The sequence below is a fragment of the Lepidochelys kempii genome, chromosome 2, assembly GCF_965140285.1.
Source record: "Lepidochelys kempii isolate rLepKem1 chromosome 2, rLepKem1.hap1, whole genome shotgun sequence".
Lineage (NCBI taxonomy): Eukaryota > Metazoa > Chordata > Testudines > Cheloniidae > Lepidochelys > Lepidochelys kempii.
This window is the reverse complement of record NC_136381.1, coordinates 159971729-159981297: the sequence shown is the minus strand read 5'-3', so window position 1 is coordinate 159981297 and position 9569 is coordinate 159971729. Positions and strand designations below refer to the sequence as shown.

At 39.7% G+C, this 9569-nt stretch overlaps 1 protein-coding gene across 10 annotated transcripts in view; it reads left to right on the top strand.

The window, feature by feature from the left end:
* Positions 1-476: 476 nt before the first annotated feature.
* Positions 477-9569, top strand: part of LOC140907213 (poly(rC)-binding protein 3) — a 712448-nt gene continuing 703355 nt past the window's right edge. For 4 of the 10 annotated variants that reach the window (XM_073332625.2, XM_073332629.2, XM_073332614.2 and 1 more), the window contains exon 1: positions 477-1038. The gene's annotated coding sequence lies outside the window, so the exon portion shown is untranslated. Of the gene's footprint in view, positions 1039-7470; positions 7541-9569 lie in introns of all 10 variants that reach the window. The other 6 variants (XM_073332635.2, XM_078851659.1, XM_073332632.2 and 3 more) reach the window with 3 other exon arrangements.

Here is a 9569-nt window from a genome sequence, read left to right as displayed (position 1 = left end):
GAGACGTGGACACGCCAATAACCCCCACACATCTGAAACCTGGCACCACTCTCTGGCTAGGCTTTCCTGGGGTCAGCCTCCAGCGCTCAAAGCAAAGCCCTGGCCTTTGGGAGGCTGTGTCATCACCCTGGTAGGTCAGCCCCCAAAGCAGGGGGGGCTAGCCCTTCTCCTGTGCAAGAGCGGGCGGGCCGGCTGCCTGAGCCCGAAACCAACTACAGGAAGCAGAGACTGGGACCCCCTCACGTCCCCCTCCTCATTCCATCACCCCTTCTCTCCCCACGCCCCTTAGATCCCTTCCCTTACCGCCCAGCCCCAGCCCCCTCTGCCCGCCAGCCAGGGCCCGGCCCCGCGGCCCCACCCCGGCGGGGCAGGGCAACGCCCCCTCCCGCTGGTGCATCGCGGCCCGCCTGGGCGAGGGGCCAGGGCTGCCAGCGAAGCTCGGCCAGCTCAGCAGCAGCGGCGGCGGCGGAGCCTGGGGAAGGAGCCAGCGAGCGCGCCTGAGCGCGGGCGCGCGGGCGCGGGAAGGGGGCCGGCGAGAGCGGCGGCAGGAGGAGCAGCGGCTGGGCTGCAAAGCCACAGCGAGCTGCGGGAGCCCGGGGAGCGCAGCGGCAGCGGCAGCAGCAGCAGCAGGGATATAAGCCACCGCGAGCCGCCTTAACGCCGCCCCGCAAAGCCGCCCGCCCGCCCGGGAAATACACCCAGCAGCAGCCACCCAGCGAGAGGCGCTGGGAAAGCAACAAGCAAGCGCCCACCTCGCCGGGAGCCTTCCCCCCAGCACCGACGCTCGAGCTCGATTTGGCATCTGATTGTTTTTTTCTCTTCCCACCCCTCCTCCCCCTTGGGGGTTCTCCCTTTTCCTGCCAGACTGACTCGCACCCTCTCGATAATTTATCCCCCCTTCGTTTTTTTCTCTCTACTCTTCTCCCTGCTTCCAAACTCTGTGCCTGTGTGTTTTAATAACATCACAACCTCTGTTTAAAACAAACCAACCAACCAAAACCCTTCCTCCTCTGACCCCATCCAACACCCCTTGTTAAGGTGAGTTGTGTCTTTTCATCACTTTTCCCCCTTGTGTGTTATTTCCTCCACCCCCCACTCGGGCAGCTTTAGGGAGAAGGGCGGGTGGATTTCAGGGGGATCCCAGCATGTTTGCAACGCCTTTATTTTCCCTTCTGCAGCCTCAGCATCATTCCGCCTTGCTCCTTTATCCCAGGGATGTAGCCGGCTGATGAAAGTGGGGAGCTACTCTTCCTTTGCCCTGCATGCTTGGGAGCAACTGCAACAGCAGCAGCACAAAGCTTCCCCTCTCGCCCCCCCCTTCTGTTTGTTTCTTTCTTTTTGCTTGGTTTCTGGTTTTGAGCAATTCTCAGGGGACTTACAAAGACTTGCATGTGAGGTGAGGGAGAGCGAGCGTATGTGTGTGCTGGGAGGGTGCATTTGTACTTGTGTTTATGGGATGAGCGATACAGCTTCCAAACAGCCACGGTATACAGGGAGAGGGGGACAGCAGAGATTGTTGATGGAGAAATTGATGAGGGCTGCAGGAAGGCTGCACAGCTCTTGAAATGTTCGCTCCTTGTGCTCCAGGACACCTCCTCTTAAATCATAACTGGCACCTTAATAGTGATGGCTCCCACTCTTCGGCTGGCGTCTCAGTGGAGTAGTGAAGAGAGGAAAAACTTTAGTGCTACCTCATTGTTAGTGTTTTGTTCTAGCACTGTAAAATTTTAATCCTGCAGGGATGTATGGTGAAAATAGGACTGCAATCCAGAATAAACGGATCGTTGGGTGTCACATGCTCGTTTTCAGTTACAAAACAGATACAGAGCGTTATTACTTTTGTCAGCTATTAGAAGTATTGCAGCCAGGTTTACTTTCCAATTGCGAAGTTGTATTAGACTGTTTTCTTCAGCTGTTCAGTTGACTGTTCCTATAAGAGCATTGAAAACAGACACTTATTTCTGCAGTAAAATAGCCTATCTTAAATGTCTTGGGAAACAACTTTTTTTTTTTTTGTTCCGGTTGTTGGTTTTTGTTTTTGGGGGGTTTTTTTTAGTGGCTATCAAGTAACATATCTGTCCCAAGGAATTTTTACAGTTTTTGTGTGCCTTCAGCTATTTTACCTAGGTGTTTGAATTGGAGTAGTGTAGACTTTAGCTGCATTTTGATAAGGTGTTAAATCATAACTTGCAGAGATGCTATTTGTAAGGTGCCATTCAAAACAAAGCAAAATAACAACCCCCTAGCTCTTCTCCATAGACTTTTCACAGTGGTATTTGTATCAAAAATAGCATGCTGTTTCCTTAAAGAACTGGTAACATTTAAAAAAAACAAAACAAACTGGGCATATCATGATAAACAGCTTAAATATTCATAGTTCAAATACTGTTATATTAAATTTTCTGATGTGTAAAACTATGAATTTGCATAGAAGATCAAATAGGTCTACTTTACATTAAAATGCATTTTGTTTGGACATTTTAAAAACATATTGAATCATTTTTGCATCTCAAAGTTTAGACGTGAACTAAAAAGATTGCTACTACCTGTAGTTAGAGGCCTTCATAGTATGGATTTTTATAATGAGTGCAATACTTCTTGTTTTGATGGCAGTAGAATACATGTATCGTACCTGTCTAGTACATGTAATTTTAAAATAACCTATCTTTCCACATGCTATATATGGATGATGTTCAGCAAAAATGATCAGTCATGGAAGTATTTTTGTTATGCTAATAAGAAGACATCTTTGATCATTTCTTTTTCTTGTTAGCCTAATTAAAATATTTTACACAAGTTTGCTTTGGGGTTTTTGGCCACAAATGTCAAGTTGTAGTGAAGAGAGTGTATGGCTATGTCTTTGGTTGATTGTGTCATTCTTAATGTCCATGATAGCGTGGGGAAAAGTAAAATACTGAAGTGCTTTGTATAGGAGGTATTCAATGGTGTGAGAAAAAGAGGAAAACCAGAGAAGTGCATAAACAGTTACAAAATAAAGCACACAATATTAGAAGTATACATGGAAGCTTGTAAACAGCTCTGTTGCTAAACTCCAATTACTGTTTAAACACAGTATTTATGGTGAATCTCTATTCAATATCATGCTAGTTTTAGTTTTGTAGATTTTGTGTTGTTAAAATCACATATGGCCCAGGGCACTTGCTCCTTTGCTATAAAAGCCCTGCCTAATGGCTTGATCCTGAGAAGTCTAGAATACCTACAGCTCTCCTTGAAGTTACTGGAATTTGCAAGAGCTCGATACCTTTAAGGATCAGGCATTTTGTCTTCTCAAGAGTTAGGATTTATCCAAAAGATAAAATTGTCAAGGTCTTTAATGAATCACTTCATTCAGATTTTATGCAGAGCGACATACATAATCAAGGTGTATTTGAATATGTTTGTTCTATCACAAGAAAACTAGTGTGTCACTGGACATGAAATTTTAGTATGGTTAATCTCAGATGTTTTTAAATTCTTCAGTCATTTGTAAAATAGAAAGTGTTCACTAGTTAAATCTATTTTGTATATTGCTGTAGTTAGTTCATTATTACTATGGGCAAGGCATTTAAGAAAAAATATATAATTTAATGTATGAAAATGCAGAGGAAGGACTGAGTTAATCTGTCTCCATATCATAACAGACTTGAAAAAGAGTGATGTCTTCAGTTGTATATGGAAACCATTTTTTTACCAACTCAGTTTGGATGTAGTGTCCATCCATTTGGCTGTCACTTTTTAAAACCTAAGAAGTAGGGTTAATTTAGGGCCCAATCCTGCTCCCATTGAAGATTTTCCCATTGACTGCAATGATAACAGGCTTAGGCTCTCACAAATTGTTCAGTGAAGTGGTACCTTATGGTGAAGCTTTCTTTTAATTTATTGTTTGAGGATTGGGTAAAACGTGGATTTATTTACCTATCAAGTTTTTTGTTACTTGTAAAACATGCCCATTAAAATCCTAAACTACTGTTAAGTGAACTAATAGGAATAGTTATGGAATTTAGAAGTCTGGCTAACTTTGTAGGACTTGTTGTTACAAAAATAAGGTGGGGTTGTTCTCTGTTGTCATCTAACTAAAATGATTTTCTTGTAATTTTTGTGCGTCATTGTTTTTCTACAGGTTCTATCTGAAGTTGTATTTAGACGTTCTATTCTTTAACATATTTCCATTACTGAAGAACATGAATGTTCTGTTTGTATCTTAAACTACAGCTACTTTTGTCAGTTTCAGTAGACTTTAATACAATACTTGGTTCTTCCTTACGGGGAAAATTTGTCATAAAATTTAAACTTTTTTATAAAGAAAATTATATTAATTGTGTACTCCCTTGCATTTTTTGCATTGGAAATTAGCAAAGTTTTGTGTTGGAGCCATGCAGTTTATAATTAGAATAAAATGTTTCAAAATAGTAGTGTGATACATATGAAAATTGCTTAACACATTTTCCCCTACAGTATCACACTTTGTTGCTAGTTTAGAATGGTAATATATGTATGTCTCACTCTGAACGCACACTTGTAATTTAAAAAAAAAGATGTTAAAATGCATCAGATTATTTTATACAAAATTGTCAGTTTACTTCTTAAAATTTTGTCTATTAGGAATAATATTTTAGTAATAAATGACATTTTTCTGCCATATATGCTTACACAAAGAGGATAATGAGTGCTTAGCTTCAGGGAATTGTATGTAGCCCTGTTGAAATATCAAGCTCTGAACTGGGCTAGTTAGATTCCCAGTGCTGTGGGTGAACTTGAGTGAATGGCAATAGTGACAAGTTTATGTACCTAGACATCAGTGAAAGGGACTGACTGCCTCTTGGGGAAAACAACATATCAGAGGAAGGGTGTTTGAGCAGCATTATGCTGTAGGGCTAAAAACACCAAGTGGTTGTCTCACGTTCAACATTATTGAGGGTCCTCTGTTTCAAAGACAGTGTTCATAATGATCTGTTTAGTTCTTCTTTGGATTATAATAGATCTGGAGATTTAAAAAGAAGTTCATAGTAGTACCAAACAGCTTCTCTATTGGGAAGCATATATAGGTGGTCAGTGGAAAAATAACTGATTATATTATTATTAATACACCTATCTGACACTTTTTAAATTACTTACATATTCAATACATTTATATACAGCTTATATCTCCTGTTCACTTATGTAGGTTTGAGTTGGCACAGTTTATGGGGGGAGCGTATGCAGGGCGGGAGGGAAGCAGAAGAAACATTAGCATTAAATTTTCAAAATATTAGAATGAAGCCAAAAGAGCCAAAGACATTAATAACTACAGAGCCAGTGGTAAACTGGGTTGTAAAGTGTATGAGATTTCAAACAATTTAAACCTTTTTGACAGTAGACAAACATTTACAGTGAAGAAACCTGAATTCATAGTGAATACACTTTCTTTCCATAGGAGATTTTAAATAAATATATTTTAAATATATTAAATATATAATACCGCAGTTATGCCTTGAGTTGCTCACAGAGTATGTGGAGATATTAATCTTTGATCATGCATGTAAGTACTAAAAATTATTTAAATACTGTGATCAAATGGAAAAATATATATTTGATAAATGTCGTATTGCCTGCAAGTGTAAGATAAACTCTGGTTTTTGTTTTTTTATACCAAACCGCATTTAATTGCTCTTTCTAATTTCACTAAAGAAGAAGAATAAAAAGTACATATCTTATTTTGTTAATTTTGGCTGTGTTTTTTCTTTATGTTCCTCTAAATAAAATGTTTAATTACTTTATAATGAAACTTTTTAATAGGCAATTGATTTATGATGAAAACTCAGCCCTTTTGACAGTTGTTGTTTCTAAAATTCCGAATGGTAGTATTTTACTTTATGTAAATACTTTCTTCAGTCACATTCCTCATACAGATAATATTCAACATCCTTTCGATCTCAGTGAGACTTTACATGCAGGTGAATATGCTATTATAATTAGTTACCTGGAGCTCCAGCAATGATGCTTTTTGTTTGCATTTGTCATATAAACATTTTAAGCAAATAAGAGAAGTTGAATTATGTAAACTCCCATAAAATTAAATAACCTGTCAATGCCTGGTTCCCTTATCATTCATACCATTTGCCAGGAGTCTTTTCATATGGGCTCAGATCAGCATAAAATACATCTACATCCTGCCTTAGCAATCAGATCGCAATATCCTCGGTTCCCACTGGCTGCTCCAGGAGTCTAGAGAGTGCTACATCCAGCATTCAGTGGCCACAGGAGGCTGAAGAGAGGGAGAGAAGAGGAAAACTAATAGGGTCTGAGTTGGCCTGTGAAGATCTTACGGGGGAAAAAATCTACCTTCATAATGCAAAAGCCAGTGTCTGGCCATGGAAGCTATGTATTTTGGCCTGAAGAGTATTTATTACTATGTATCACGTAAAATCCCAACTGCCTAGTGGTGACAAAGAATCCTAGCACAAAAATTATTTAATCTTATACGTGCTATAATGTGAGTATAAAAGAAGAAGGGTACACCTGTATAACTTACATTTAGATTGCTGTATATGGGATATGAATGGTTTTCTGTCCTGGTACAGTGTATTAGTCCATTTCATTTGCTTACCTTTTGAAAATGCAAATAAATTTTAAGGAAACAGCAAAAACTAGGACATTCAGAGTTAAGTCTGATGCACAATTCCTAAACTCCTCCATGAAAGAGATGTGGGCTGATCACAGACCTGGGAGCTCTGTGGTATTGGGCAAAGTTTTTGTACGCTGCATTCTGTATCTGTGAAATGGGACAGTACCATTGGTTTGGACTGAATTCTGCACCTCTTATTCACATGAGTAGTCCCATTGACTTCAGTGGGTCTACTTGTCTGAGAGAGGGATTCAGGATCAGGGCCTGGATTTGTGAAGTAGTTCCAATGTGAAAAATGCAAAGCATTATTATTGTTATTATTATCCCACTGAACCATATATTACATGATATATGATCATGCCCCTGGCATTCTGCCGCATACTCGACCTAATTTTTTTGGCAACATCTCTTGATTTCTGCAGCATACGAGTGCTGAGTTCTGTAGCAGTGTGAAATACATTGAAGGCCTTTTTCAAAAACTAAAGTCTAAATAAAGAAAACCGTGATGACATTTTAAATATATCACTTGTAAATTATAACATGGATTTGGGGGTTTAGTGAGTTTATATTTTCTGAGTGTTTATTTCCATTTATGTGCATGAAAATATATCTTCCATTTATTCTCTCTCTTTTGTGTTCTTATGCATATTTTCACTAAAGCCATAAAAATACTGTGTAAATCCAGAAGCAGATACTCGCTGCGTTACAGCATTTTCCGTCTTCAGAGATGTTACAGGCATTAACTAATTAGCCATCATAACAATCCTTTGGGTTTTGTGACAGAGACAAAATACTGAACAACAGCAGCAGTAAAATGAGAGAGACTAGGGCAGATGATTTATTTTCTCTCCATTTTCTCCCCATAGTGATTTCTTTGGGATGACGACAGTAGAGTAGAGAATTTCCATGTGGATTTGGAAGCTTCCACTTCATCGGGTTAGTTTACTTAAGACTCCTTACTCTTTCTGTGTGGGGAGCACTGTTTTGATTGTCACTTTGTGGGGGAGTGATTGGTGTGATTCCCTTGCCTGCAGTCTAAGAGAGCCTGCAAAGGAAACAATTTTGTGATTCCATGACCATAGGTGAAGTCCACAGTGCCATATGTATAAGATCACCCACTTTTCTGAGATCTCCCTAATGCACATTAGAAAGGCACAATGGGGTTATATCTTCAGGACCAAATTTTTCAAGCCACTTCTAAACTTGTGTATGTAGTTTTGGTGTACAGTCATTTGCAACCCTCAACCCGCTTTCTATTGTATGAGCACTTATATATTCAAATTGGATAGTTAGACTAGTTGTTAGTAAATCAAATGGATCTGAGGGAAGGATTTGTCAAAATAGGGGGGAAAGCATCTTTGCAAATGTAAGGAAGGAAGCAAGTAGAGATGATTAAAGATAGGTAAGAGGGATTGAATGAGAGTGAGGGAGAAGGGGAACCCAAGATAGATTGAGATGTTAGAGGCAGAAATACAAGGGTAGCCTCAGAGTCGGAGGCTGGCATGAAGAAGGAGAGAGTGGAACTAGCGGGAGGAAGAAGAGGAGAGGGAGACAAGGCAAAATGGTTCCTGCTGGATTAGAGTTAATTTTGTTGTTTAAAATATTGGCAAGATTCTGGTTCAGAAACATACAGCGAAGGAGTGAGTTGGGAAAAGAAGGTGAACTCAGTAAGGTGAAATTGAGGAAGAGTTACGTGATACAGGTTTTATAACAAGCAATGTTTAAAATATTACCTACAAATAAAATATTTTAAAAGAATGTTATTGAGGCTACAAAGGCAAGCACTCAAACTTTAGGAAATGTCAATATTTAGGTAGCTCATGCAACCTTAATTCAGCCCCCTTGTGCATATGCATTATGATACAGTCTTTAATTACAAGATTACCTAAAATTTTTTTCCACAGGATCCCTGCAACAGACACAGGGTTCTAAAGGTTTTAGGAAAACACTATCTCTTACAGCCAGATGCTCAATGCCTCATGACATTTGTAGAGGAGAGCAGGGCCTGCCACTTTCAGCTTACTTTGCCTTATTGGATCATGAATAACAAAGCACTGTGCTCAGCAATCCTACTGGTAGCTCAGCGCTTCTCTCTCACAACCTTCATCCATGTCTCTGCAGGGCTGAGCCTTACTGCGTTTCACAGTGATTTGTACTGTTTTTAAAAGCAAACATTTAGGATCCCAAAATAAAACGTCTCTCTTTAACTTCTTGCCTCATAATGGTATTCACAGTTTATTATATGCGCATACACATTTTAACTTTTAACAGTGAAGATACCATATATTTCAAGATCTAATATATACAGTAAAAATGCAAATAAAATATCTTGGGGGACAAGATTTAAAATATTTAAAAGTTAAAAGATTTAAAAGTTCCAGAGAGAGATCTTCACAGTGGTCTTGACTTCTATGCTTTTTATATTTGCTAGGGGAGATTCATGCTGCGCACATACATGCATGCCACAAATAAAAAAAGTGGAAACAGAACAGCTGTGTTTTCCCAGAACAGGAAGGAATAAGCTGCTGGGAGACCCCATAGGGCTTGTCTAGACTAAGGTAAAAGATGTATTTTTAAAACATGTTAACTGACATGATTACATAAAATATTTTAGAACTCTAATGTAGACTTGACAAGTTGTATGTTAGTTGATACACCTGGTCTTCACCTTGACCAGTTAACACATTTTAGGGATTTTAGAGCTTTGAGCTAACATCTTGTAAAACTACACATCTTTTTCTCCGATTTAGACATACTCGCAGAGGGTTGTATCCTCCTTGCATGATGTTAGAGCACTGCTCTTGTGGGGGACTCCTGTGTTGCTATGGAGGGTGGTTTTAGTATTAGGGGGAGGTAGAATTAGATGCTGAGGAGCTCTGCTCCTGTACCTGCTTCATGGCATGTGGGAGGAGATTCCATATGTCAGTCCTGACTCCCATGGAGTTCTTCTGTACAAGGCCCTTTA